This window comes from Scyliorhinus torazame, chromosome 9 (assembly GCF_047496885.1).
Source record: "Scyliorhinus torazame isolate Kashiwa2021f chromosome 9, sScyTor2.1, whole genome shotgun sequence".
In the NCBI taxonomy this organism is placed as follows: domain Eukaryota; kingdom Metazoa; phylum Chordata; class Chondrichthyes; order Carcharhiniformes; family Scyliorhinidae; genus Scyliorhinus; species Scyliorhinus torazame.
Genome location: NC_092715.1, coordinates 58,871,877 through 58,885,296, shown reverse-complemented (window position 1 = coordinate 58,885,296; position 13,420 = coordinate 58,871,877). Strand labels below are relative to the sequence as shown.

The following is a 13,420-nucleotide window of genomic DNA, read 5'->3' as shown; positions in this document are numbered from 1 at the left end:
GGATCTCTTCTTGGCTCAGTACTTAATTCCTCACTTTTGTGAGCAATCCATCTTAGCGATGTTGTCGCAGGAGATGCTGAGCAGCTACAATACTCTTCATAACATGGAGGAGAAATCCAGAATTTCTCTGGTGAGTGCTTGTCTGCCTTTTTAAAAAAAAATATATATATATATCTTTATTCAGATTTTCAACAACCCCCCCCCCCTACAGAAAAAAGAACATAAGAACACAACCGGCAAGAATTATACATAGAATTTCCCCAAACTACAATAACCCCCCATATAACAATAAAAACACAAATAGGGAAACACCCCACCTTAACACAAACGCCACCCCAAAAGAACCCCCGTCCCCGGGGGGTTGCTGCTGCTGCTGACCTCCTCCTAACGCTCCCCGAGAAAATCTTGGAACGGTTGCCACCGCCTGAAGAACCCTTGCACAGACCCTCGCAAGGCAAACTTTATCCTCTCCAGCTTGATGAACCCTGCCAAGTCATTAATCCAGACTTCCACACTAGGGGGCTTCGCATCCTTCCACAGTAACAAAATCCTCCGCCGGGCTACCAGGGACGCAAAGGCCAAAATACCAGCCTCTTTCGCCTCCTGCACTCCCGACTCGTCCGATACCCCAAATAATGCTACCCCCCAGCTCGGCTTGACCCGGGTGTTCACCACCTTGGACATAGTCCTCGCAAAGCCCCTCTACAAAACCCATCCAGCTCCGGGCACGTCCAGAACATATGGGCGTGATTTGCTCCCCGAGCACCTCACACATCTACCTCACACATCTGTCCTCCACCCCAAAGAACCTACTCAACCTCACCTCTGTCATATGCGCTCTGTGAACAATTTTAAACTGTATCAGGCTGAGCCTGGCACAAGAGGAGGAAGAATTAACCCTACTCAGGGCATCAGCCCACAGACCCTCATCTATCTCCTCCCCGAGCTCCTCCTCCCATTTGCCCTTTAGCTCCTCCACCGAGGTCTCCTCCTCTTCTTGCAGCTGCTGGTAAATCGCCGAGACCTTGCCTTCTCCAACCCATACCCCCGAGATCACCCTTAAGGACGTGGGGAAAAAAGGAAAATTCCCTGGCCACCGTCCTGGCAAACCTCCATGGATCCACTCCCCCCATCTGGTCCATAAACCCCCTAAGCACCTTGGCCGCAGCCGGCCTCTTGTCTGTCCTGGACCTAGAACGGTCCAGTGCTGGGTCCAGCACCGTGTTGACGTCCCCCCCATTATCAGGCTCCCTGCCTCCAAATCCGTAATCCAGCCCAACATGTGCTTCATAAATCCGGCATCATCCCAATTCGGGGCATATACGTTCACCAGAACCACCCGCACCCCTGCAACCTACCACTCACCATCACGTACCGACCTCCATTATCTGCCACAATGTTCAGCGCCTCAAACGACACCCGCTTCCCCACCAGAATCGCCACCCCACTATTCTTCGCGTCCAACCCCGAGTGAAAGACCTGCCCTACCCACCCCTTTCTCAGCGTAACCTGATCTGCCACCTTCAAATGCATCTCCTGGAGCATAACCACATCTGCCTTCAGTCTCTTTAGATGCGCGAACACCCGGGCCCTCTTGACCGGCCCGTTCAAGCCCCTTACATTCCAAGTTATCAGCCGGATCAGTTTGCTCCCCCCATGGCACTCCCGTAAGTCAGCTGACCCCGGCCTCTCCCGCCACTCCATCGACCCCGCAATGTGAGAATCCCTCCACATCCCCTTGGCAATCAGTGTGTGCTCCTCTCAAGCACCGCCCCACCCCCTTCCTTCCCTAGCACAGGAAAAAGCCCGCGCTTTCCATCCAAGCCGCCCCCGCCCCCTCTGGCGCAGCTCCCTTTTTGCTGCCTTGTCTCAACTCCCCATCCCCAGGCCTCCATTTTGAACCATTTCGCCCCACCCCACCCAGCACCAAAGAAAACACAGTAACCCCCCTAGGCACCCCCTCCTATCAAACCCTCGGTTCGAGTCCAACTTTTCAGTTTGGATAAAGGTCCACGCCTCCTCCGGCGTCTCGAAGTAGTGGTGCCGATCCTGAAATGTGACCCACAATCGCGCTGGCTGCAGCAATCCGAACTTCACCCCCTTCCGATGTTGAACCGCCTTAACCCGGTTGAAGCCGGCCCTCTTCTTGGCCACCTCCGCGCCCTAGTCCTGGTATGTTCGGATCTCGGTGATGTCCCACCTGCTGCTCCGTTCTTTTTTGACCCATCTCAGGACACACTCCCTGTCCACAAAGCGGTGGAACCGCACCAGTACCACCCTTGGCGGCTCGTTGGCCTTGGGTCTCCTCGCCAGGACTCGTTGAGCCCCGTCCAGTTCCAGGGACCTCGTGAAACCTCCCGCGCCCATCAGCGCGTCGAGCATCGTGATCACATATGCCCCGGCATCAGAGCCCTCCACTCCCTCCGGGAGACCCAGAATCCGGAGATTCTTCCTCCTTGACCGATTCTCCATGTCCTCAAATTTTTCTTGCCACTTCTTGTGCAGCACCTCATGTGCTTCCACCTTCACCGCCAGGCCAAGATCTCATCCTCGTTCTCCGAGGCTTCTTGCCGGATCGCCGCCCCTTTAGCCTTCTGGGTCTCTACCAGCTTGTCGATCGATGCCTTTATCGGCTCTAGCAGTTCTACCTTCAGCTCCGCAAAGCAGCGTTTGAGGAACTCCTGCTGCTGCTGCGACCATAGCACCCACGCTGCTTGGTCTCCACCCGCCGCCATCTTGCTTCTCCTCCCTCGCACTCTTTGCTGCACTAAAATCACTTTCTTGACCGCTCCACTCCTAGTCCAATCCATACAGTGCCGGGGGAGCCGTACTGTCACCTTCCCACACTGGGAACCGTCTAACAATTGCTGTTGGGGCCCCTCAAAGAAGCCCAAAAGTCTGTTTCTGGCGGGAAGCTGCCGGAAGTGCGACTTAGCTCAGCATAGCCGCACCCGGAAGTCCGCTTGTCTGCCTTCTAACTAATGATTTAAGGCAAGTGTTGGTGAGCTAGGGAGCCGAGCACTCGTCATGCCTCATTTGTAGATGATGTGGAAGAATCTGAGAAAATTGTTTTGTATCATACAGTGATGTCCCTAATGATGAGAGGTTATTTTCAACTTTTTATTCTTGGAAGGTGTATGATTGGCAAGGCCATGATTAATGCTTGTGCCACTTGCCTTCAGATGGTGGCAATGTGCCTTTTCCACCAGAAGTGGCTTATTAGACCACTGCAAAGAGACATTAAGACAACCACAAACAAAGAACAAAGAAATGTACAGCACAGGAACAGGCCCTTCGGCCCTCCAAGCCCGTGCCGACCATACTGCCCGACTAAACTACAATCTTCTACACTTCCTGGGTCCGTATCCTTCTATTCCCATCCTATTCATATATTTGTCAAGATGCCCCTTAAATGTCCCTATCGTCCCTGCTTCCACTACCACCTCCGGTAGTGAGTTCCAGGCACCCACTACCCTCTGCGTAAAAAACTTGCCTCGTACATCTACTCTAAACTTTGCCCCTCTCACCTTAAACCTATGCCCCCTAGTAATTGACCCCTCTACCCTGGGGAAAAGCCTCTGACTATCCACTCTGTCTATGCCCCTCATAATTTTGTATACCTCTATCAGGTCGCCCCTCAACCTCCTTCGTTCCAGTGAGAACAAACCGAGTTTATTCAATCGCTCCTCATAGCTTATGCCCTCCATACCAGGCAACATTCTGGTAAATCTCTTCTGCACCCTCTCTAAAGCCTCCACATCCTTCTGGTAGTGTGGCGACCAGAATTGAACACTATACTCCAAGTGTGGCCTAACTAAGGTTCTATACAGCTGCAACATGACTTGCCAATTCTTATACTCAATGCCCCGGCCAATGAAGGCAAGCATGCCGTATGCCTTCTTGACTACCTTCTCCACCTGTGTTGCCCCTTTCAATGACCTGTGGACCTGTACTCCTAGATCTCTTTGACTTTCAATACTCTTGAGGGTTCTACCATTCACTGTATATTCCCTACCTGCATTAGCCCTTCCAAAATGCATTACCTCACATTTGTCCGGATTAAACTCCATCTGCCATCTCTCCGCCCAAGTCTCCAGACAATCTAAATCCTGCTGTATCCTCAGACAGTCCTCATCGCTATCCGCAATTCCACCAACCTTTGTGTCGTCTGCAAACTTACTAATCAGACCAGTTACATTTTACTCCAAATCATTTATATATATTACAAAGAGCAAAGGTCCCAGCACTGATCCCTGTGGAACACCACTGGTCACAGCCCTCCAATGAGAAAAGCATCCCTCCATTGCTACCCTCTGCCTTCTATGGCCTAGCCAGTTCTGTATCCACCTTGCCAGTTCACCCCTGATCCCGTGTGACTTCACCTTTTGTACTAGTCTACCATGAGGGACCTTGTCAAAGGCCTTACTGAAGTCCATATGGACAACATCTACTGCCCTACCTGCATCAATCATCTTAGTGACCTCCTCGAAAAACTCTATCAAGTTAGTGAGACACGACCTTCCCTTCACAAAACCGTGCTGCCTCTCACTAATACGTCCATTTGCTTCCAAATGGGAGTAGATCCTGTCTCGAAGAATTCTCTCCAGTAATTTCCCTACCACTGAAGTAAGGCTCACCGGCCTGTAGTTCCCGGGATTATCCTTGCTACCCTTCTTAAACAGAGGAACAACATTGGCTATTCTCCAGTCCTCCGGGACATCCCCTGAAGACAGCGAGGATCCAAAGATTTCTGTCAAGGCCTCAGCAATTTCCTCTCCAGCCTCCTTCAGTATTCTGGGGTAGATCCCATCCGGCCCTGGGGACTTATCTACCTTAATATTTTTTAAGACACCCAACACCTCGTCTTTTTGGATCACAATGTGACCCAGGCTATCTACACCCCCTTCTCCAGACTCAACATCTACCAATTCCTTCTCTTTGGTGAATACTGATGCAAAGTATTCATTTAGTACCTCACCCATTTCCTCTGGCTCCACACATAGATTCCCTTGCCTATCCTTCAGTGGGCCAACCCTTTCCCTGGCTACCCTCTTGCTTTTTATGTACGTGTAAAAAGCCTTGGGATTTTCCTTAACCCTATTTGCCAACGACTTTTCATGACCCCTTCTAGCCCTCCTGACTCCTTGCTTAAGTTCCTTCCTACTTTCCTTATATGCCACACAGGCTTCGTCTGTTCCCAGCCTTTTAGCCCTGACAAATGCCTCCTTTTTCTTTTTGACGAGGCCTACAATATCACTCGTCATCCAAGGTTCCCGAAAATTGCCGTATTTATCTTTCTTCCTCACAGGAACATGCCTGTCCTGTATTCCTTTCAACTGACACTTGAAAGCCTCCCACATGTCAGATGTTGATTTGCCCTCAAACATCCGCCCCCAATCTATGTTCTTCAGTTCCCGCCTAATATTGTTATAACCACATAGTGTGGACTGCAACAACTTTGATTTATATTACACCTTTAACATAATAAAATGGTCCAAAATAATTTCACAGGAGCACTATTAAATGGGACTTTGACACTGAAACAAATGAACATGTTAAGACAAATGGTCAACAGCTTTTCTTCTCCTTTAAAAGTTTTCTTCAGGCATTTTCATAAAAACAAACAAAAGCAGAAGAAAAATCATACAACATTATAATGCCAGGGACCCGAGTTCGATTCCTATCTTGGGTCACTGTCTGTGTGGAATCTGCACGTTCTCCCCGTGTCTGTGTGGGTTTCCTCAGGGTGCTCTGGTTTCCTCCCACAAGGCCCGAAAGACGTGCTTGTTAGGTTAATTGGACATTCTGAATTCTTCCTGCGTGTACCCGAACAAGCGCCGGAGTGTGGCGACAAGAAGATTTTCAACATAACTTCATTGTGGTATTAATTTAAGCTTACTTGTGACACTAATAATGATTATTATCACCCCCTTCTCCCATCCTGCCTTCCCCATTATAACCTTCCCCATTTTAGCCCATCCCTTTGCTGCTGACCCTTCAATCCTCCTTAAAGAAGTCAATGAACGGCTTCCAACTCCAATCGGACCCATCAATCGACCCCCTCAGGGCGAACTTGACCTTCTCCAGCCTCAGGAATTCCGCGAGGTCGCTCAGCCACACCCCGGCCTTCGGCGGCTCCGAGTCATTCCATCCAAATAAGATCTGTCTCTGGGCTATCAGGGAGGCAAAGGCCAAGACAGTGGCCTCTTTCGCCCCTGAGTCTTCCGACATCCAAAATATCGCTGCCTCTGGGCCCACCTTCACACCCAGCACCTTGGACATTACATCCGCAAACCCCTGCCAGAACTCCTTCAGCTTCGTACATGCCCAAAACATGTGGATGTGATTTGCAGACCTCCCCGCGCACTGCCCGCACTTATCCTCTACTCCCTCGAAAAACCTGCTTGTACGTGTTACCGTCTTATGTGCTCTATAAATTAATTTAAACTGAATGAGGCTTAGCCTTGCACACGATAAGGATGCATTCACCCTTCGTAGGGCCTCTGCCCATGTCCCGGCCTTCACCTCCCCTCCCAGCTCCTCCTCCCACTTATGCTTTATATCCTCCAGCAGAGCCCCCTCCCAGTCCATAAACTCCTTGTAGACCTCGGACACCTTCCCCTCCCCTACCTCCTCCTGTAACCACAGGGGCGATAGTCCAGGCAAAGATAGCACCACTCTCCTCACAAGATCCCGTTCCTGCAGGTAACGTAACACCGTTCCCCCTAGGCAGCTCATATTCTTCCTCCAGGTCCTCCAACTTTGCGAATTTGCCCCCTATAAACAGATCACCAAATCGCTCAATCCCTGCCTGCTATCACCCCCGAAACCTCACATCCAGTCCCCCCCAGCGCAAACCAATTGTTGTCACAGATCGGTGCCCACACCGAGGCACCCTCCAATCCCAAATGCTGCCTTCACTGCCCCCACACTCTTAAGGGCCTACACTACCACTGCTGGAGTACCTGGCTGGCGAGAAGGACAGAAGCGCTGTCAACAATGCCCTTAAGCTCGTTCCCCTACATAAAACTGCCTCCATCCGCTCCCACTCCGACCCCTCCCCCACTACCCATTTCCTGATCATTGCAATATTCGCCAGCCACTAATAGTTCATCATGTTTGGCAACGCCAGTCCCCCCACCTCGCCCCCGCTCCACAAAATGTCCTCCTGACCCGTGCGGTCTACACTGCCCACACAAACCCAGAAATTAGCGCATTAACCTTTTTGAAGAACGTTTTTGGGCCAAAGAATGGGAGGTTCTGAAACATGAACAGAAACCCTGGTAGTACCGTGATTTTTACTGTCTGCACCCGTCCTGCCAGTGGCAATGGCAGCACATCCCACCTCTTAAAGTCCCTCTTCATCTGCTCAACCAACAAGTCAAGTTCAGCTTCTGCAGCTGCGCCCAATCTCACGTCACCTGGATGCCCAGGTATTTAAAACTCGTCCCAGTACCTTGAACGGCTGCTCCCCTAATCTCCATTCCTGCCCTCTAATCTCGATCGGGAACACATTTCCCATGTTCAACTTGTACCCAGAGAACCGGCCAAAATCCCCATAATGCCCCCGATTCGGCCCAATGGGTCTGAAATGTATAACAGCAGGTCGTCCGCGTATAGTGAGACCCAATGCTGAGCGCGCACCCCCACCCACCCCCCGCCCCGCACAATCCCTCCAATCCCCTAACGACGCTCTAAGAGCCATTGCCGGCGGCTCTATCGCCAAAACAAAGAGCAACGGGGAGAGCGGGCAACCCTGCCTCGTTCCCCCACTGCAGCCCAAAATATCCCAAACTCACTCGGTTTCTCCGCACGCTTACAACCTGTGCCTTGTACAGCAACCAGACCCAGTCTACAAATCCCTGCCCAACCCGGGCAAGCACCCTCCTCGCCTTCTCACCGTATTCACATACTGCCCCTCTGGCCCTCCATCGCTGCCCCACCGCCTTTCCCGTAGACACTAATCCGAACTCCATCTGGAGCTTCTGCCTATCTTTCAACAACCCTTCCCCCACCTCGGTCCACCTCCAAATCCAAACAATGCGGCGCGTGGCCAGAGAGCACGATTACCAAATACTCCAAGTCGACCACCCCCGCCAGCAACGCCTTGTCTAACATGGGAGAAGTATGAAAATTTCTTCAGCCTCTCAAACCTTCACGGGACCACCCCACCCCCACCCCCCAACCCATCTGCTCCATAAGCCCCTTTAGCTCCTCCACCACTGTCGACACCTTCACCAACCTCGGACTCGGTCGGTCCAAACTCTGCTCAATAACCGTATTAAAATCCCCCCCCCCCCCCCCCCAACACACACACACACACACACACATAAATCTTCCCCAGCATCCGCCTTACAAAGTACAACATCCCAGTTTGGGGCATAAACGTTAAATCCCCGCCCTGGGTCACTGTCCGTGTGGAGTTTGCACATTCTCCCTGTGTCTGCGTGGGTTTCACCCCCACAACCCAAAGATGTGCTGGTTAGGCCGATTGGCCACGCTAAATTGCCCCTTTATTGGGAAAAAAATAATTGGATACTCTAAGGTTAGATGGTTAGAAGGTTAGGTAGGTTAGATGGCTTTTGTTTCGGTGCAACATCGTGGGCCGAAGGGCCTGTACTGCGCTGTATTGTTCTATGTTCTATGTTCTAAATTTTAAAAAAAGGCCGCATTCAGACTACTCAAGTGTGTGAACACACGTGACTATTTGACCGGTCATTCAACCTCCTCATGTTCCACGTTACCAGCCTGGGATGGGAGCTCTCCGCCCCCTCTCCCCTGCCAATCAGTCATACCCCTTTTTGGGCCGTGTCATGCGACCCTCCAGGCCCACCCTCGGATGCCCACTGTCATCGAACCTTTTTCAACTTGTCTCTTTCTCTCTCTCTCTCTCCCCCCCCCCACTCTTCAACAAAACATCAACCACCTCACCTGCGCCTACCTCAAGAGGTAGGTTTAAGGAGGGTCTTAATGGAGAATAGCAAAGAGGTGCAGAGAGGAAATTGTAGAGCTTGGGGCCTAGGCAGCTGAAGGCATGGCTGCTAATGGTGGAGACTAAAATCCAGGATGGAAAAAGGGCACAAGTTGGATGAGCACAGATATCTCTAGGGCTGGTTGAGATTGAAGGGCTAGGATGAGACGTGAGGCATGTGTCGGCCAGATCAGGAAGTAATGGCAATTTCCCATTCCTAAAGAATATTAAGGAGGCAGTTGGCATTTTAGGAGGATAGAGCTAATTTCACAGTCATTTATTTTCTAGGACGAGCCCACATTAGTTGCTTAAATAAATTTTAAATTCACAATTTGTTATGGTAAGATTTGAACTCTCGCCCTCTCGGTTAGCTGTCCAGTTCCATAACCATTTCCTTGTGAGCTAATATATTTTACTTAATAGTAAAATGTTCAAATAAAGTTTACTGTCTTTTTAACTACAGTAATAAAAATCTGATGAGGCTTGTTGAGGTCTTAGCTTCCATAACTGCTTTATACTCTGGTCATAAATAAAAGGCACCACAAACAATGAATAGCAGTACAGAGTTTTTTAAAAATTGTGATTAAACAATGACTCATTTGGTAGAACTCTGATCCCTTAATAAGAAGGTTGACACTCCAATTCAGTACTGTTAACTGCAATTATCTCTGACAGGGCCCTGGAAGAACCCTCAGGCAAAGATGCTGAGGGCAGTGAGGCCAGCAGGCTATAGATGTCTTCCACCACTTGACAGGTGACCCTGGGTCTCCTGAGACTCTCTTGTTGAGGAAGCTTATCCACCGCCTATATGACTTTCAACGAGCTGCACATCCCTACTGATACCCTTTTTCCTTTGGAGTTGCAGGTCTGTGAGCAGCAGGCTGGGTTCTGTTTTATTCTTTCAAGGGATGTGAGTGTCTCTGGCTAGGCCAGCCGATTTTGCCTATCCCTGATTGCCCTTGAGAAGCTGATTTTGAACCATTGCAGTCCATGTCATTTTGCACTTGCATCACTGAGGAAGAGAGTCACAGGAGTTTGATCCAGAGATAGTGAGGAAACTTATATAGTTCCAAATCAGGATCGTGTGTGGCTTGGAGGGGAACTTGCAGGTGGGTATATTCCCATGGGTCTGCTGACCTAACCTTTCTAGATGGTAACGGTTGTGGGTTTGCAAGATGCTGTCTAAGGAATCATGGTGAGTTGCAGCCCTGCGTCTTGTAGATGGTACACATGCTGCCACTGTTTCAGCGATGGAGGGATTTACTGTTTAAGCTTTCGGATGGCTGTCAATCAACCAGGCTGCTTGACCTGTATGGTGTGTGTCGATATGCACTGCGTATTTTTAATTATGTCGATAGTCATAAGAAGTGTGCAACTTTCTTACCAGGCAAAATCAATTAAAATGAGATTCAAAAAGCCCACAGTCGTGCGACAAACTAATTTAACCTTTAGTAAGCTGTCATCGTAGTTTGTTATTATTTTGCCGTGGAAAATTCTGCAATGAATTTTCATTGTTTTGTGTCATACTTTCAACATCAGTTATTCATTGGATAAGTGCAGTGATTTTAAAATGATTTGAAATACCTTTATACATGAGCACCAATACAATAATAATCATCTTTATTATTGTCACAAGAAGGCTTACATTAATGCTGCAATGAAGTTACTGTGTAAAACCCCTAGTCGCCACACTCCGGCGCCTGTTCGGATACACTGAGGGAGAATTCAGAATGTCCAAATTACCTAACAACACGTCTTTCGGGACTTGTGGGAAGAAACTGGAGCACACGGAGGAAACCCACGGAGAACATGCAGACTCCGCACAGATAGTGACCCAAGCCGGAATCGAACCTGGGACCCCGGTGATGTGAAGCAACAGTGCTAACCACTATGCTACCTTGCCGCCCTATGGTTTGGGGAAATAGATAAAATGTCACAGCTGAATTTACTTACCTGAGTAAAGGGGATGGTTAAGAATTTTGAGTGTACAATTATACAGTGTGAAGTTACATTAATGTGGCAAGTAAGAGTGAATTGAAAGGTACAATTGGGCATGGAAAAAGTTGTTGATGACATTTTTCAATCCATGTAGAATGTAGTTTTTTAAATCGGTATACCTTTTCCTGTGTTGGGAAGGGAGAATGTGTGGATGTAACCAGACTGAAAACTAACATTGCACGTCTGGTACTTGCCATTATTATCACAGTTCTTCAGGTCACACCATCCTGAACATAAGCAAATGTCACAACATTATTGTAACTGAGACATTCTCATGAACTTTGTAACACAATCAGTGGTCAAAGTAGTTAAGGTAGTGATTATTGTTGTTGTATCTTTTTTTTTTAAATGTGATTTTGACAGAAACAAATTATTTCTGTATCCGAATCTCCATTCATGTTTCTTTCTTATTTCCTGTTATGAAGTGACATCTCCTGCTGTTTCCTGGAGGAGACGCCTTGTATTCGTAATCGTGTTACTTTGTTTGGGAACTGTAAGCTCCAATTCTTCAAGTCCATAGTGCCACAAATCAATGTGGCAGTCTACATTATACAAAGCCTTTGTCATTCTCTCTCCCTCCCCTCTCTGATATGATGTGGAGATGCCGGTGTTGGACTGGGGTGAGCACTGTAAGAAGTCTTACAACACCTGTTGGACTTTAACCTGGTGTAAAACTTCTTACTGCCCTCTCTGATAAGCAGTTATCTAAGCGAGTCCATCCGGACTAAATAACTTAACGTATTTAACCTCAGCTAATTGCTTTTCAATTATAAGTTTGTGAATGATGAGGGAAAGAGAGAGAGGAACACATTGGAGATGGAGCACAAAATCGCCTGTGGGATCCGTATGGAATAGACCATAAGACGTAGGAGCAGAAGTAGGACATTCGATCCATCAAGTCTGCTTCGCCATTCAGTGAGATAATGGCTGGTATATGATAATTCTCAACTCCACTTTCCTGCCTTATCCCCTGATGCACGATCAATGACCACTAAAATGAGGTTGTTGTACAACTGAAGGCTTTAATAAGCTAGATGTTTCCCCCAGCAGCTCAGATGCAGAATGAGGGCTGCTGGGATGGCACGGGTTCTTATACCCTGCCTATCAGGGCGGAGCTATTATACACTCTAGCCAATAGCAAGCATATAGGTTCTACCAATGGTACTTCAGCCTCTCAGGTACCGTAATACCTATAATACCACATCCCCATAACCCTTAATGATTAAAAATCAATCTATCTCAGCCTTGAATATACTTAACGACCCAGCCTCTACTGCCCTCTGCAGTAAAGAATTCCACAGATTCACTGCCCTTGGAAGAAATTCCTCCTTGTCTCAAATGGGTGATGTCTTACTGTAAGATTATGCCCTCTGATCCCAGTCTCTCCCACAAGGGAAAACAACACCTCAGCATCTGACCTGTCAAGCCTCTGAGATTCCTATATGTCTCAATAGAGTTGCCGCTCATTCTTCGAAATTCCAATAAGTACATGCCCAATCTGCACAACCTCTCCTCATCCCTCCATAACTGGGATCAACCTAGTGAACCTGTCTCCAATGCCAGTGTAGCTTCCCTTAGATAACTGGACCAAAACTGTTCAAGGTATTCCAGATGCGGGCATAACTAGTGCCTTGTATGGATTTCGCAGGACTTCCTTACTTTTATACTTATTCCCTTTGAAATAAAAGCCAACATTCATTAGCATTCCCAATTGGGGCTGGTTTAGCACAGTCGACTAAACAGCTGGCTTGTAATGCAGGACAATGCCAGCAGCACGGGATCCAATCCCGTACTGGCCTCCCCGAACAGGAATGTGGCGACTAGGGGCTTTTCACAGTAACTTCATTGAAGCCTCTTTGTGACAATAAGCGATTATTATTATTATTATTATTATTATTATTATTATTATTATTATCATCATTTTGTGACTTATGCATGTGGACCCCCAAATCCCTCTGTACTGCAGCTTTCTGCAGCCTTTCTCCATTTAGACAATATTCAACTCCTGTATTCTTCCTACCAAATTTTCCTAACTTTATATTCCATTTACCAAGTTTTTACCCACCCTGTCTATATCCTTCATCGTCATTTGCCATCCCACCGATTTCCTGTCATCCATAAACGTTTTGATATTTCATTCACTTCACTCGTCCTAAGTTATTAATATATATTGTAAAAAAACTGTGGATCCAGCACTGATCTCTATGGCCTAATTCAATGTGATAAATCTATAAAGATGTTATGTAAAATCTCTGTCACAACAAGCCAAAGAAATGCATGCTCTTAGAGCAACAAAATCCCCCAAATCTGAAACGAATAAGTAATAAAAATGAACAATTACACTTAGTTTAGAAGATTGCAAAACATTGGAGTGGCAAGAATAGCACCATAGTGTTGAACTAAGATATAATGGTGAGAGTAGGGGGAATTTTACTCCATATCGAACTCTAC

The 13,420-nt window shown here is 48.0% G+C and overlaps 1 protein-coding gene across 2 annotated transcripts in view; it reads left to right on the top strand.

Moving 5' to 3' along the window:
• The window catches only part of LOC140429224 (uncharacterized), a 77,784-nt gene that overhangs the window by 20,570 nt on the left and 43,794 nt on the right, over positions 1-13,420 (top strand). The window lies entirely within an intron of this gene.